Source organism: Bos javanicus, chromosome 10, assembly GCF_032452875.1.
Source record: "Bos javanicus breed banteng chromosome 10, ARS-OSU_banteng_1.0, whole genome shotgun sequence".
NCBI classification, from domain to species: Eukaryota; Metazoa; Chordata; class Mammalia; order Artiodactyla; family Bovidae; genus Bos; species Bos javanicus.
The window spans coordinates 17,007,742-17,024,610 of NC_083877.1; the positions used below are offsets into that span (position 1 = coordinate 17,007,742).

General features: G+C 49.7%; 1 non-coding gene across 1 annotated transcript; it reads right to left on the reverse strand.

Moving 5' to 3' along the window:
* Positions 1-2,272: 2,272 nt before the first annotated feature.
* Positions 2,273-2,344, reverse strand: TRNAS-GGA (transfer RNA serine (anticodon GGA)). Its single transcript has one exon. It is a non-coding gene; the product is annotated as a tRNA-Ser (tRNA).
* Positions 2,345-16,869: the final 14,525 nt, after the last annotated feature.

Sequence of the window (16,869 nt, forward strand, 5' to 3'; positions counted from 1 at the left end):
TGTTCAATCCCTGGTCCAGGAAGATCCCACATGCCTTGGAGCAGCGAACCCCTTGTGGTACAGCTGTTGAGCCAGTGCTCTAGAGCCCAGGGACCATGAATACTGAGCCTGCTCGCCCCAGAGCTTGTGTTGCACAAGAGACGCTGCAATGAGAAGCCTGACCACTGAAACTAGAGAGTAACCCCCTGCTCCTTGCAACTAGGGAAAAGCCCAAGCAGCAATGAAGACCTGGCACAGCCAAAATAAATAAAATTATTTAAAAAAATAAAATAAAAAATTGAAACGATTTAATCTCCATGCTCCTCCCTCTCTTACCCCTCATTTCGACTGGCTGCTGTCTGGACCTCTCTGGGGGTTCTGGGCCCTGTGCTTGGTAGTTATTGGAAATTGTACCAGTTTCTTGGGTGAGATCCCCTCTTTCCTATATCCCATGTGTTACTATTTATTGGTTTATTCTCCTGTTTGGCTGAAGCGCATGCTTAGTAATTTCCTAAGAAAAGGTGCAAAGGAGGTTAGTTTTTGCATGTCTGAAGGGTATGTATTCATCGTCACACTTGAATTATAATCAGGCTACATATTGAATAGTGTCAGAAATGGTGTCCCTCTCTTCTTTCTGCAGACATGTGTTTCCATTGCCTTTCCTTTCTCAAGTTCTGGCTGAGGTCTGATACCAGGAGGGTGCCGTGGAGCGTGGAGAGGGGTCTGGGAGCACAACGGCTCCAGAACCACTGCGGCCTTTCACAGACTTGGACTGGCAAGCGCTGAGCCTCTCAGGAATTCAGGACAAATCCATCTGCTGCTCGTTGGTCTCCTTCTGCAAGTGCTTTCTGTCTTAGCTTTCTCCACTCTGCAGAGTCATTACCACCCAGAATGACTTTTCCAGAGCTGGACATTTGCTGAAATCTCGTATCTCCTGATGTCACAGACCGCTTTGGGCTTAGGATTTTATACGCCTTCCCCTCTATGTCAGTTTAATGAGATGCTGAATGTGAGAGAAGACCAAGTGCATTTAATCCAGATGTTCAATCAGATTTAAATCTTGATTCCACCCCGCCCCCATAGTTAGAACATACTTACTTTTCCATGTTACCCTAAGTGTTATGGACTTGTTTTGTAATTGCTGTATAGTATGTTGTATCCCATCAAGAAGATGTGAGATGGTTTACTTAACTCACCCCTTACTGCTGGGTGTTTAATTTGCTTTACTTTTCTTTCTTTCTAATATTTATTTATTTATCTGTCTGCAACGGGTCTTAGTTGTGGCATGTGGAATCTAGTTCTTTGACAAGGGATCAAACCCTGGGCCCCTGCATTGAGTGCAGAGTCTTACCCGCTGGATCACCAGGAAAGTCCTGAATTTGTGTTTTCACATCATGAATATGCCTATGGTTCTTTCTATACTTGGGATTATTTCTTTAGGATATATTCTAAAAGATACATATCTTAAAAAATCCAGATTAATTTTGTCAAACTTTCCAGTTCTGTTCTCTTGGCTCTTGGTTTGTCCCTGGTTTACTTGCGGTCAGGAGAGGGAGGCAGGCTGCTGTAACTGCCCGGCTAGTCTTCTACGGCTCTGAGCATTATATTGAAGCTCAGGTCTCCACAGGTTTCCCCAACACCAAGTTCCAGTGAATCTGTGTAAGCTGACAAAGGCATTCATTCTTGCTAGGAAATGTCCACTTGCTTGTTTCAACCAACTAAAAAAAACCAAAACAGTGCTGGTGAGGGAAGAAAAGAATGTAGATTCCTTTATTTTTGTCCTTAGTCTTTCTTCTGAGGAGGGGAGGGAAAGTACAGGAAAAGAAAAAAAACGTGTTTCAAAAGCTATTTAAAAAATAGCATGAATTGAAATCAGCCAGGATGATTAGTAACTGTAAATTGAGAATCTCACTACTTCACCTTATTTCTTCTGGAGCAAAGGTGTTTGAGTGAACCAGTTGAGTCACCTTCTGAAATCTGCTTATACAGACCTGTGGACCTTCGGTGATGGAGGAACTGGCAAGGTCCTTAATTCAGGGTCCCGTTTTACAGAGGAGACAGAGCCCAGAGAGGGAAAGGGGCTGGTTCATGAGCACAGAACAAGCCAGTATCAAAGCTGGGAAAAGAGCTTAGGGCTATGCAGACTAAGCTGTTTCCTCTGAATTAGTGAAGTTGCTCAGTCGTGTCCGACTTTTTGCAACCCCATGGACTGTAGCCTATCAGGTTCCTCCTTCTATGGGATTCTCCAGGCAAGAGTACTGGAGTGGGTTGCCATTTCCTTCTCCAGGGGATCTTCCCGATCCAGGGATCGAACCTGGGTCTCCTGCATTCCAGGCAGATGCTTTAACCTCTGAGCCACCAGGGAAGCCCTCCTCTGAATTGGGCATGTCTAAATCATGGCTGGGATTGTCAGTGTCTTGTCTGACAAATAGGATCTCCGTGGTTGCACAAGGTGGTCCGTGGGCTTCCCTTCAGTGCAGCTCTGGAGGAACCATGGCAGTAGCAGCCAAATCAATATCACTCTTTGCAGGAGCTGTGAGTGGCTGGACGTGGGGTGAATTGTGGCTCTTGGCTGTCTGGGGCCTTCCAGCGGGGAGGGTAGCCATCTGAGGGGCTGGATAAACATCAGAGTGTGAAGTTTGAGTCCTGGGGTCCCCAAGGAGCCTACCAACCCTCAGAACCTGCTGTGCAGAGTCCTGAATGCCCCCACTGGGCCCTCCCTACATACAAAGCCTTGCTTTGACCCTTATACTGAGTCTTTCCAGACTTTTAACTGGGTCTGACCAAGTGTTTCTACAGCCACTAGGCTTGAATTAGGGATCCTGCTATCAAAGCAAGACAAGTGGCTATTGTCCTTTATTCCCAAGGCCGGGCTAAGCTGACCAGCTCTGGTGTCATCTGCCAGTAGCCTATCTCATCTCCACCACTGGTCCATGTGCCTGATCTGATCACATCAGCATCCTGAGCCTGACTGCCTCATCAACAGAATGGAAGATGTTAGGCTGAACATACAAAATTACTGATCTTCAACCAGTTTGAACTATGAAACCAACAAATTTCATCTGGCTCAATCTGCTAATAGTATCTAACTTATAACATTTTGAGGATGAAAATGAGATTATTCATACGCAACGCTTGGCACACATCTGAAGTGTAATAACCATCGAGACTAGTGCTTTTTTTCTAGGCTCAAAGCCTAGGCAAGGAAGAAGTGAGCTAACGTGGGTTAACATGTACCATTTACTAGGTACTGGGAGCCTGGTGGGCTGCTGTCTGTGGGGTCGCACACAGTTGGACATGATGAAGCGACTTAGCAGCAGCAGCACATACATCATATCATTTAATCCTCTCAGCAGTCCTAGGGAGGGTTGCCATGACTATCTCCCTCCACATGAGAAACTGAGGCACAGGGAGGTTAATAAATTGCATGGCCAGTTGGTGGCTAAGGTGACACTGAAGCCCAGAGATTTTTAACTGGAGATCATCCGCTTTTGCCACTTTCCGAGTCTTACTGAAGAAGTCCTGAGTGTTGGGCACTTAATGGTCTTTCCCTAAAATTGAAACTAGGAAAATAAAGAGGCTATTATGAATTATCTTCAATGAATTGATAAGCTTCATGCGTACAATGTTTGTTTGAATTAATAAAATAACATGAAATATCATTCATTCCACAAAAGAGGAACTCTCGTTTCCATTTACAAATAAGAAAACAGTCTCAGAGGGGTTATAGGATTTGCCTAAAGTCACACAGCAGAAAGAATAGCCAAGATCCACCTCCAAGGCTTCCGGACTCCAAAAACTTTGCTTTCTCTATGTCGGGTGAGAGCCATGGCTTCCCATGTCCTGAGGAAAGGGCTACAACATAGCCGGTTGCTGGAATCTTCTCATCCGGGGTGGAGGCAGTCCTTCTCCCCATCCTCCCTGTCCTGTCTGCCCTTCTCTCGCCTGCAATGGTGCAGGACCCAGATTTGTGGGCAATATCACTTTGCTGAGATCACCGTGAACCGCAGCCTCCCCGCAGCACCCCCTCCCCTCCTCACATCAGAGCTCTGGGGGTAGGTAGAGGGCTCTGCTCGCTCAAAATAGCTCTGTGTTATTAGCTGCATTTAATTGAAGGTGTTTCGAGGGCAGCCTCCACCAGGCCCAAACCAAATGGAAAATGACACACTGTCAAATTAATGTCCCCAGACCATGATAAATGGCCGGGGTGGTGAGTAATGCTTCCATTTCTTGTTTTAAAGGAGAAGGATGCAGCCGGGCTCTGTGCGTCTGTCCCTGTTGCGCAGGGAAAGGTCAGGGCCATCCTCGGGATAAATAGCCCTTCTCGGCTAGCCCGCCCATCGGGATGGGCTGCTTCGGCTTCTGCTGAGCTGTGATTCCCTCCCTTCCTGTCTCTGGAGGCTGGCGAGGTTGCCGAACAGCTTGCAAGTCTCCAGGCCAATGTCCAGGGAGGAAGGAGCAGGAGATAAGACTAATCCTTCACCATCCGCCTGTACTTTATACCTTCCAGAAAGCAGCCACCTCAGTTATCTCATTTGATTAGTTGGCATTCGAAGCCTGCTCCTGATCTCCGGCTGTATGCTCCCCGCTCTGTCCTTGGTTTCAGCCACGCTAAGTCCTCAAACCTGCCCTGCAGTGCGCCTAACCTCTCATAGGATCAGGACACAATTCCTGGGCGCCAGGCACTGGGCTCGGTGCTGGAGAGGCAGGAAAGGAAAGGACAAGAGACGGGCCCTTCCCTGGAGGAGGCAGATAGCCCCTGAGAGCCGGAGCTGGCCTGGCACCCCAGCCGGACTGCCCTTCTCCCCTGCAGAACATAAACAATTTCCCAGAATATAAACATCAGACAAGGCCATGAGCAAGACAAAAACAAGACCACTCCATAATCGTGTCTGAACACAGACAAAAACAAGAACATTTTCCAAACCACAAAAATCACTAAGCATTCCCCTACTCTGGCTAATATCAAGGACTACTGCTTTTTAAGCAATTACAGCCTTTGCTGTGCTCTCTTCTTCCCTCCAAGATAAGATTCATTAAGTTACTCAGGCATAGAATTACTGCCTGCCCCCCTGCTCACTTCCTGACGGCATTCAAACCAGAACAGGACTCTGCTTCCTCGAATTCCTTCAAATTGTACATCATCAGCCCCAGTTGTAGAACTCATTTCTTATACCCTCTCGTTGATAACCCACCATACCCCACAGTTCAGCATGTTGCAACAGGTAACACATCCACTTTTGTTCAAATACAGGTGTGTTCTTCATGATCTTTGGCTGAATAGCGATAGCACCATTGACCTTGGCCACAGGGCAGGTAGAATTGTGGAAGGGCTAAAATGTCCCGTAAATAATTTGTCACGAGAAACGAGGGTGCTGGGACCATTCATTCTGGATGAGGAGGCTTCTTGGAGGAAGTGGCATGGCTGGTTATTAGAGGAGGAGAAACGTGAGCAAGTGGGGCGCAGGACAAAGGGTCACAAGGTCCTGAGCAGAGGCCCAGAGGCGGGAACTAGCCCAGGGCAGCATCGAGATTCCTTCCCGCTCCTGTTGCCTGTCCGCATGGGAAATTCTGTGCATCCTCCAAGGGCACATGTCACCTCCTCCAAGGAGCCTGCCTAGGAGTCCCTTCACCACTCTGGGCTTCAGTTTCCCTGCTAGTAGAATGAGAGGATTGGACTAAACCTGTGCTTTTCAGTTTTCTTTTTAAAGGAATGCAGCCTTTTGCTCAAAGGTGATCTTACATAGAAGATCAACAAGAAAGAAAAGGCATGAGGAGATATAAGTGGAGCTGTAAGGGAGTGGGAGCCAGAGGCCTCGTCCTCACTTTGGCAACTCACGGGCAAAGGGGTGCTCCTGGAGACTCTAGGGCAGGCATGAGAGGGGAGGGCGTCTGTGGTCCCTCTGACCTTTTCACTTGGCCTCCCCCACTCTTTGGGGGCTCCCCAAGGCCTAGAGCCATGTCTTAATTGGCTCCCTTTCTGCACGTGGAGGATAACGAGTCCTTGTGGGCCTCGCATCAGCCCTGCCAGATTCATGCTCTCCCATTCTTTCGAAGTGGCTGGTGAGGCCCCAAGGACCCCACGTTAGGCAGGGGCAGTGCCTCAGGCAGTGTGGTTTCTGAATGGTCTGCCTGAGATGCCCTGATCGCTCTCCTGCATCTGGCACATCCCTCGCTGTGTAGAATCCAAGGCTCCAGGCACGCCTTGTCTGTCCATCTGTCCATCTGCCTCTGTGGGCCCAGGCTCCTTTCCTTCCCCATGACAGCCTGAGACAATATTGAGAGCACAGCATGGCTCTCTTGGCTCCATTATCGCCAACTCCCCTGCTGCGTGAATGGACCATCAGTCCCTGATGATACATCGCAGAAAATTGGTTGTCAGGCCAATAAATGTATCCGATTGGATTTTTGACATCCGGGTGAACCCATCTGTAAGGCATTTGATTAAAGTGCTAAAAGGCAGTGCAGCGATAGCTGGGCAGAGCTGCCCTCCGTCTGGCCTAAATAGGGTGCTGTCTTCCCCCTGGGCACGACGCTCCCTCCTTCCCTGCCTGCTCCTTCTCCTCCTTCCCCATTTTCATCCTTCACTGCTCTGAAAGTGCCACGCTCAATCAGCACTTCCTGGGGGTGGGAGGGACAGCCTGGCTGAGCGGGAGAGGGATTGCCTTCTCTTGGCTGCCCGTTCACGAGGCTCGGGCCTCCAGGAGCTGGCTGACATCCCGGCTGGAGCCCCACGGGCGCCTGCCCTTCTCTGGGGCTGTCAGCAGGTATCAGTCATTGAGTCATCCTAGCCGCTCCTCTTCCTGGGAGTTGGGGAGTCTGTAAAATGGGGACGATGAATACAGACACAGTTTCACGTGCACATTCCAATAGCTTGAGGTGGAAACGGCACAGCCCTTCCATTAGGGGACATGATGCTTGTTACTGGACTTGCTATCAGTTGCACCTCCCACACGGGACACACGCTGTTCCTTACTTTTGGCTCGCAATCACAGCCTGCAGGTTTGGTTATAGGACATTGTAATTATTGGAATCACTGCAGAGAAAATGACCTTGTGAGTTCCTTTTGTTCATCCTGCAATCTCTCCTTTCCTATCGACCCACATGATGTTTCTTAGGAAGCCGGTTGTCCCATGGTGTCAGCAGTTGAGAAAATGAGACGAGATGTAGAATGAGACTTAGTAGGTCCAGTGTTCAGCCCAGGATGGATCTTCAAAGAGTCCTTTCCCCCGTCCACCGCTCCCTCTTACATCCTTTTCTTTCCAGCATCAGAACCACCACTCTTGTTCAAGCTCTCGTTACCCTTCTAGGGTACACACAACAGCCTCCCAACTAGTCACTTTGCCCTGTTTTCTCTTGCCCCCAGATCTGTCTTACAAGTGGCCCCTAAATTAATCTTCCTGGAATCCAGCCCAATATTGTCACTCCCAAGTTCCAAGACTGGGGGGTTCCCAGGACCCTAGGATACATGATTCCAGCCTTATCTTCTGAAGCCAGTCTCTCTACATGAACCTCCTTCCAGTTGTCCCTAAGCCCCCAGAATGCTTTCTTGCCCACATCATTGTCCCCTGATCTCCGCCCTCCAGGCCACACTCTCTACGTCTCACAGTTTCTACTCAGTCTATAGCCCCCGACCACTGAAACAATGTCCCAGGCCTGTCTTTCCCCACACTGTCCCTTTCAGAGCCAGGCCAAAGCACGCAGTAAACTAGCTGACTAGCCAAGGCCTCACCTCCAATGATCTGGAGTGAGAATGGTCTTATGTATTCACTGAGGTATTCCCAGGACCCCAGATCTGAAGGCATGCTTGGCAAGAACTCTGATGATATAACATGTCCCGAAGTGGGGCAGATCTGCCAAACCTGGACTCTGGGGCCCGTGCTCGGGCTAGAAAGGAAAGATGGTGATCCTGGACTGTGTTTGAGCTGCACTGGGAGGTTCTGCAGTGTCTCCTGATGCTGCTTCTGAATCCTGATTCACTCTGCCCTTCTTTCTCTGTCCTTAGGTGCAGAAGGAATTGGTTTGATTGTCCTCAATTCCTTTCAGACATGGCCATTCCAACTAATGGAGTTGTATTGTTGTTCAGTTGCCCAGTCGTGTCCGACTCTTCGTAACCCCATGGTCTGCAGCACACCAGGCCTCCCTGTTCCTCACCATCTCCTGGAGTTTGCCCAAGTTCATGTTCCTTGCACTGGTGATTCTGTCCAGCCATTTCATCCTCTGACTCCCTCTTTTCCTTCTGTCCTCAGTCTTTCCCAACACCAGGGACTTTTCCAATGAGTCATCTGTTTGCATCAGATGACCAAAATACTGGAGCTTCAGCTTTAGCATCAGTCCTTCCAGTGAATATTCAGGGTTGATCTCCCTTAAGCTTGACTGGTTTGATCTCCTTGCTGTCCAAGGGACTTTCAGGAGTCTTCTCCAGGACCACAGTTGGAAGGCATCAGTTCCTTGGCACTCTGCCTTCTTTATGGTCCAGTTCTCACAACAATACATAGCCACTGGGAAGACCATAGTCTTGACTATACAGACCTTTGTTGGTAGAGTGATGTCTCTGCTTTTCAGCACACTGTTTGGGTTTGTCATTGCTTTCCTGCCAAGAAGCATTTGTCTTCTGATTTCATGGCTGCAGTCACAGTCTGCAGTGATTTTGAAGCCCAAGAAGAGGAAATCTGTAACTACTTTCACCTTTTCCTCTTCCTTCTGACATGAAGTGGTGGGATTGGATGCCATGATCTTAGTTTTTTTAATATTGAGTTTTTAACTGGCTTTTTCAAGCTCTTCTTTCACCCTCATCAAGAGGCTCTTTAGTTCCTCTTCACTTTCTGCCATTAAAGTGGTATCATCCATATATCTGAGGTTGCTATATTTCTCCCAGCAATCTTGATTCCAGCTTGTAATTCATCCAGTCTGGAATTTTGCATAATGAACTCTGTATATAAGTTAAATAAACAGGATGACAATAAACAGCCTTGTCATACTTCTTTCTCAATCTTGAACCAGTCAGTTGTTCCATACAAGGCTCTAACTGTTGCTTCTTGACCTGCATACAGGTTTCTCAGGAGACAGGTAAGATGGTCTGGTATTCCCATATCTCTAAGAGCTTTCCATAGTTTGTCATGATCCATGCAAAGGCTTCAGCATAGTTGATGAAACAGAAATAGATGCTTCTCTGAAATTTCCTTGCTTTCTCTACATTCCAGCAGATGTTGGCAATTTGATCTCTAGTTCCTCTTCCTTTTCTAAACCTAACTTGGACATCTGGAAGTTTTTGATTCACATAATGCTGAAGCCTAGCATGCAAGATTTTAAGCATGACCTTACTAGCATGGGAGATGAGCGCAATTGTCTGAGAGTTCATTCTTTGGTACTACCCTTCTTGAGAATTGGGATGAGGACTGACCTTTTCCCATCCTGTGGTCATGGCTGGGTCTTCCAGATTTGCTGATATAATGAATGCAAAACCTTGATGGCATCATCCTTTAGGGATTTAGGGAATAGTTCTGCTGGAATTTCATCTCATCCACTAGCTTTATTAACAGCAATGCTTCTTGAGGCCCACTTGACTCCAGAATGTCTGGCTCTGGGGGACTAACCACACTATTGAAGTAATCTGGTTCATTAAGATCTTTTTTATACAGTTCTTCCATGTATTCTTTCCATCTCTTTTTGATCTCTTCAACATCTACTAGGTCTCTACCATTTTTATTCTTTATTGTTCCCATCTTTGGGTGGAATGCTCCTTTGATGTTTCCAAGTTGTATTAGCCTGCTCATTTGTCTCTGAACTGGAAGACAGGCTTGCAGGAGCTACTGTCTCCCAGAGCTGGAGCCACCTTTGCAGAAAAACCTCCCTCCTTCCTGGGAGTATCTCTGCCCTCAGCCTTCTGCCTCAGGGTGGGCCAAGCAGGCAGGCAGGAAGCAGGTTGCCCCTCACTTAGGACTCCACATCCAGCTGGGCTGAGCTGCCAGAAGCCTCTTAGATGCCTAGAGCCAGTGATTATGGAGCCAAGATCCTGCTAGAGTGGGTTGGATGGTGCCCCTTGCCCCCAAAGAGATATTTACAGCCTAATTTCCAGAAACTGGGGATTTCCTTATATGGTAAAAAAAAGGTCTTTGAAAATGTTATAAAGGATTTTGAGATGAAGAGGTTAATTGGGTGGGCCCTAAATCCACTGACTAGTATCCTTACAAGAGAGGAGAAAGCCACTGAAGCCTAGAGGCAGGGATCAGAGTGAGGACAAAATACTTTGGCCAACTGATGCAAAGAGCCAACTCATTGGAAAAGACCCTGATGCTGGGAAAGATTGAAGACAGGAAGAGAAGGGAACAACAGAGGATGAAATGGTTGGATGGCATTATCAACTCAATGCCCATGAATTTGAGAAAACTCTGGGAGTTAGTGAAGGACAGGGAAATCTGGAGTACTGAGGTCCTTGGGGTTGGAAAGAGTTGGACATGACTGAATGACTGAACAATAACAAAGAAACACAAGGGATCCCCCTGGTCATGGGAAGGAGGCCCAGAGCGGTCAAGAACCCCAGCCCCTGGCACCAGGCCCTATAGGGATTCAGAGGATCAGGGCCTGGTCTCCAGGAGGCCAGTCCCTGTTCGTTTGCACCACATTCTCTATCCTTGTCCCTGCAGGGCCTTCCATTGACCTCGCTTCCTGAAGAAATGTCTAAGTTCTGTGCATTCCAAAACGTACATCTCTTCCTGATGCTGGAGTTTCTTCCCCTATTCCTGAGCTGGAACACTGCCCAGGGTCTCTGGTTTCCTGTGAGACCAAGTGCACAGAGCTAGGAGGATGCTCCCACCTTGTGACTATGGCCTGGACTACTCAGACTTGGGGGAGGAGGGGGCGGGGAGGGGGCCTCTGTCTAAAGCCAAAGGCAGACAGGGGGTAGGTGCAAGTAGGCACCGTCCTGTCTTTGTCACTGTGCGACATGTAGGAAGTTCCACATCCTCTCTGGGCTTTGCCTTTCCCATCTGCAAAAGGGGCAGGGGTTAAATTGTTACCTGCCTCAGTTGAAAGATTGAAAGTGAAAGTCTCTCAGACGTGTCTACCTCTTTGCAACCCCGTGGACTGTAGCTTGCCAGGCTCCTCTCTCTGCCCATGGAATTCTCCAGGCCAGAATACTGGAGTGGGTAGCCTATCCCTTCTCCAGGGATCTTCCCAGCCCAGGGATTGAACCTAGGTCTCCTGCATTGCAGGTAGATTCTTTACCAGCTGAGCTGCCAGGGAAACCCAACCTGCCTCAAGGTCAGTAAGAAATGAGGGATTAGGGGCTTGAACCAGAGCAGGTCTCTAAGGTCCCTCAGGCCCTCAGCATTCCATGTGATTAGGAGTCACTTGATAAGAGCAAAGCATGCCTGCACCCTCAGTCGTGTCTGACTCTTTGCAACCCCATGGTCTGTAGCCCTCCAGGCTCCTTTGTCCATGGGATTCTCCAGGTAAGAATACTGGAGTGGGTTGCCCTTTCCTGCACCAGGTGGTCTTCCCAATCCAGGGACCGAAACCTCCCCGCTTCTGTCTCCTACATTGGCAGGTGGATTCTTTACCACTGAGCCATCAGGGCAGCCCCAGGCGGGAAAGGCAGGAAATGTTTAAATAGCTAATGCATGTGTAATAGGGCCCCTAAACCATGTGATCTCAAAGCCCTGGGCAAATGAGAGTTAATCTCTCCAGCCCTTATTTTCCTTATCTGCAAAATGGAGATACTAGCACTGCAACCCAGGGTCACCGTGAGGACTGAATAGAAGAATAGAAGTAAAGCTCAGAGCACAGAGGTCTGAGTGGATTAAGTGCCCCAATGATTAATCCCAAGGGGATTCACAGAGCCTGGCTCCTGGTATATAGTAGATACGTAACAAACGCTTAAATCCCCTAGTGAGAGCCATAGGCCAGGGCTGACTCATCCTGAAGTCTCCAGCATTTAGTGGAAGGTCAGTCCTGAAGGTCACACAAAGGAATGAAGGAGGACATGTAGCCGGAGGATCATCCAGAAATTGGGAAGAGGGTATGTTTCTAAGAGCCACCGTGGAGTGGAAAGGGTTTGGAATCATGTAGACCTGGATTTAAATCCTAGCTTTGCCAGGCACGAGCTGTGTGACCCCAAGGAAGTTACTTAGCCTCTCTGAGCGTCAATTTTTCCTCTGTATAACAATGAGTAATGCCCACCCCTCAGGAGGCCTGAGAGAAATCAGATGTGCTGAAGGCACCTGGCACAGAGACTTTTCAACATGCAAGAGTAACATCATGTCCTCTTCTGCTTTCCTGTCTACAAAACCGAGAATGAAGGGCCACTGGCAGATTGCAAGAACCAGGGAAATCTCCCTGGAGGAGGTGGGCTTGCCCAGGCTCTAACGAGGCCAGGAGAAGCTGAGTGTTGGATGGCAAAACTCCTGTCCTTTTCCAGAGGGCATCTCCGTGTCATCGTGCACGGGGACAGACGGCTGCCCCATCAGGGTGCCTCTAAAAATAACCTCCCATCTTGCTCCCAGCGTTGGCACAGGCTCAGGGCTTCCTCCTGGCACTAGCCGTGCCCTGGCTGGGTTCTGCTTATGGCTCAGTCTCCATGCAGGGCTTCTGCACACCAGGACCAGCAGGATGAGAGGCCTTGGGGGAGAAGGGGTGCTTCTCAGAGCAGTGAGCCCCTGGGCATTGAGGGCACAGTGGGATCTGGACCAAGCCCAAGAGTCTTCTGCTGATTGAATTCCAACCTTAGACCTGAGTATCAGGGGGGACTGTAGGGGGAGACTCCTGAGTGGTCACACGAGGGGTCTGCCAGCAACCTCTCTGGCCTCTCTGCCCACCCAGGCCTCTCTGGCTGGCTGAGCAGAGGCAGGTCTGCGGGAGGAGAGATTAGCATTTACCGGTGCTTCCCACCCTCCATCTCCCCTGGCCCTTGACACCTGCCCAGTCACCTGGGAGAGGAGGGCTGTGCCTTAAAGTGTCTTTCTAAGGTGCTGACACACAACAGGTACTCGGGGAAGACACAGGCTGAGTGAGGGGGTGAACACAGGTTTCATCTTAGGACGGGCTAGTTCAAATTCAGACCCAAACGCTTACCAGCCTTGGGACATTTAAGTAAGTGACTTCATCTCTCTGAAATCTATTTTCCTCGTTAAAAAATGGACACAGTCCAAGTCCCCACTTCTAGGTGAAACCCTTTCTACCCCTACCTCTATTTAGGCTCATTTGGGAGGCTCAAGTTGGCGGGAAAAGGCAGAGCAACCCCTAAGGAGTCCCAGGCACAGACTGAAAAAGTAAAAGTGTTAGTTGATTAGTCATATCAGACTCTTTGTAACCCTGTGGGCTGTAGCTTGCCAGGCTCCTCTGTCCATGGGATTCTCTAGGTGAGAATACTAGAATGGGTTGCCATTCCCTTCTCCAGAGGATCTTCCTGACCCAGGGATTGAACCTGGGTCTTCTGCACTGAAGGCAGATTCTTTACTGTCTGAGCCACCAGGGAAGCCCAGCACAGACTGGGCACCCCCAAATATTTGCTGGTCCCTTCCTCCTGCAGCCCCAAGGCCCTACCTGGCTTGTTAGCTTCATTTTGAAGACAAGTAAATTGTCCAAGGTCACTCAGCCACAGGTGAGTGGAAATTGACATTGGGCCTTGAACCTCTAGAACTGTGCTGTGCCCTCTCCCTTTCTGGGTGAGGAGGAGGAAAGCTGAGAAAGAGGGGAAGGGAGTGTCGTGGTGAGGGAAGAAGGTGAGGGCGGGAGGAGGTGAGGGAGAGCGGGGTGAGAGAGTGAGTCTGCTGCGCAGGCTCCGGCTGCTGGCTTGACCAGAGACACCTGCATTTCACAGACAGCGCTCAATGGTCAAGATGTAACTGGACTCTCAGCAGCATGCCACAAGGCTCAGATGGGCAATGAGTGGCCAGGAAGTAGGGAGAGCTAGATGGGCCAGGCTGGTGTGTTGGAAGCTTTGGGGAGAGTGGGTCGGGAGGTGGGAAGGAACAGCTACCTGAATGGGTTGCATTTGAAGGGGCATCAACACTAGTGGGGTCCTGGCCAGGTGAGAGCCACACTCAGAAACAGAAGCAGCTCCAGGCAGCCAACTCTTGTCTCTGACACGTGTGAGATGTCACATCCACCTCTGAACCTTCGTATTCTCTACATGACCTAGAGCATCATGCTTAAGAGCATCAACTCAGGGGCCAAAGGAACCTGGGCTTGGCTCCTGGCACAACCACCTATCAGCTGGGTTGTTGTTGTTGTTGTCATTTAGTCGCTAAGTCGTGTTCAACTCTTTGTGACCCCATGGACTGTAGGCCACCAGACTCCTCTGTCCATGGGATTCTCCAGGCAAGAATAATGGAGTGGGTTGTCAGTTCCTTCTCTGAGGTGTCTTCCCAATCCAGGGTTCGAACCTGCATCTCCTGCATTGACAGGTGGATTCTTTACCACTGAGCCACCAGGGAAGAGGTCACTTAACTCCAGGGGGCACCCATTGCTGTGTGAGGTTGGGACAACACGGTGGGAGTGGGGGACTCCGGAGGGCTGTCTCAGGGGGTCATGAGAACAGGAAGTGAGACCACACTCCGAGAGCATTCGGCACAGTCAGGGCACACAGTGATGCTGCTGCCTGTGTGAGCGCTGCAGGGATGCTGTGAGCTACAGCCGTGAACATCAGAGCGCAGAAACCAGCGCCTAGGTGTGCTCCATTTATTAGTCCAACAGATCTGTATTGAGGAGCACGGATTCAGCTGCATGGGAAGCCCTTGCCCTCCTGGAGGGGGCTGTGAGTGGGCCCTGCAGGCCTGTTCTCCGAAGCCCCTGCTCCCTCACCAGCTCTGAGGCGCAGCCCTGCTCTGCAGGCTGAGTCTGGAGCACTTGATGAGGGCATTGGAAACATCTAAGGAGGGAAAGGAAAAAGTGAAGCCAGTAATTAGCTGCTGAGAAGGCTGGGAACATCTCCTCCCCAGCTCCTCCAGGGGCTCAGGCTGATGAGGAACCAGCCCTGGGGGCCCGGCCTGGCTCACTCTCTCCTTTCATTAATGCAGTTTCCACTTGGTGTTTCCACCCCAGGGTTTCTGTGCTGGGCTGCCAGCCTCCCCTGAGGGAGCCCAGGTGGTGCAATGGAAATGGCGTGACTTGGAGGGCAGAGGGTCTGGATTCAAATTCCACTTCTGACATAGACCAAAGGTGTCTTCTTGGGCAAGTCACTTAGCCCCTTGGGGCCCTTGCTACCTCATTTGTGACAGGGGAGTAGCCACACATCCACTGTGGGGTTGTTGTGTCAATCAAAAAGGGAATGTTTACATCATTAAATGTTAAAGTCCATGGAATTCTCCAGGCTAGAATACTGGAGTGGATAGCCATTCCCTTCTCCAGGGGATCTTCCTAACCCAGGGATCGAACCCTGGTCTCCCACACTGCAGGCAGATTCTTTACCAGCTGAACCACAGGGTAGCTCAGTTGGTAAGGAATCTGCCTGCAATGCAGGAGACCCCTGTTCAATTCCTGGGTCAGGAAGATCCGAAAGGATAGGCTACCCACTCCAGTATTCTTGGGCTTCCCTTGTGGCTCAGCTGGTAAAGAATCCTCCTGCAATGCGGGAGACCTGGGTTCCACCCCTGGGTTGGGAAGATCCCCTGGAGAAGGGAGTGGTTACCCACTCTGGTATTCTGGCCTGGACAATTCCATGGACTGCATAGTCCATGGGGTCACAGAGTCAGACACGACTGAGTGACTTTCACTTCACTTTGTATTGCACCAGGCACCTGTTTGAAAATCTCAGGTTTGTTTCCTGTCTGCCTGGTGCTCAGCCTATCGGGAAAGGAAAGAAGGAGGGTTATCCTCGAGGAGATGGAAAGAGAGGGGATGCTGGCCAAACAGGAACAAAGGACCAAGGAAAGAGAAAGATGAAAGAGAAACTAGAAGATGGAGGAAGAGCTCCATTATAAGATGAGCCTTGGGACTTTGCCATTGCTGGCATCTGGCCCACCCTCCTTCCTGTGTGTTTCTGGTTGCAGGAGGCCTCAGAGAGGGGCTGGCCTTGCCACCATCATCCCTCCCACCTTATCCCAAAGAAGGCTGGCTAACTGAACCCTGGGGTCTGCTCTGCCCCACTGTTGAGGCTGGGGAATGGCTCCAAGGAGGACAGCCATTGCTGCATCAGCACCAGGACAGAAAGACCGGGCAGGCTTGAGGGACAGGCCTGGACTAGGAATTGGGAGACTGGATAAGGGCTAGTTCTTTCTCTAGGTCTTGGTTTCTTCATCTGGTAAAAGTAAATCCAATGGCATCTATTTCCAGGGCCGCCATGTAAGCATACACATTATACAATTCTGAGGGGTCCTCCCCCTGGATGTTCTTTCTGGGGCTTGTGTTTCAGCTCTTTCCTCTGAGTGACTGAGGATGTGAGAGGCAGAAGATGGGCAGATTTCTGCCACAGTCCTCGGGAGCCCTGACTGGGTGAGTGACCATGAGCCTGGGAATTTCCTTTCTTTAGGGAGAACAGAAGCAAACCCTCTGTGCCAGACACTACTCTAGACACTGTACATGTATTTCTAGTAACTCAAGTGTCATAGAATCAAACAAGGAAATTATGTTATTACTATCACCCCCATTTCACAGAGGGAGAAACTGAGGCACAAAGAGCTGAAGTGACTTGTCTGAGGTCACAAAGCTAGGAAAGGGTAGAGCTGGGATTTGAAGCCAGGCTGTCTGCCTCCAGAGACCACACTCTTATCCACTGCTCTGGATTGCCTCTTGTGAGGTACACCAAGAATACTCAGAGTGTGGCTCTGGAGTAAGATTGTGTATCAGTCAGCTATTGCTGCATAACAAGCACCTCTAAAAATGAAGTGGCTTTTTTCTCCCAGTTCTTCTGGGCTTATACACTCAGTTTCATTTTGCTGGAGCATCGGCTGA